Raw genomic sequence first — 247 nt, 5'->3', positions numbered from 1 at the left:
GTTGGTGTTCTTTTGACAAATAACAAGCTATTTTAGCTACTAACGCAAGCTAAGTTAACTACGCCATATGGTAAAAGTATCATATTAAAGCCTTAAGATCAGGCCAACATCGCACCAGCCGCCATTTTCACTTCATTTAAAATTAAAATACCAGTGTTCTAGCTAACCAAATTTCGCTACCAATTTCACTAGCTAGCTAGCTAACCAACCACAACGTTAACGTTACACAGGCCATTAACGTTAGCTA

This window comes from Etheostoma spectabile, chromosome 18 (genome assembly GCF_008692095.1).
Source record: "Etheostoma spectabile isolate EspeVRDwgs_2016 chromosome 18, UIUC_Espe_1.0, whole genome shotgun sequence".
Classification (NCBI taxonomy): domain Eukaryota; kingdom Metazoa; phylum Chordata; class Actinopteri; order Perciformes; family Percidae; genus Etheostoma; species Etheostoma spectabile.
The sequence above is the reverse complement of the archived record's forward strand: the minus strand, read 5'-3'. Positions refer to the sequence as shown.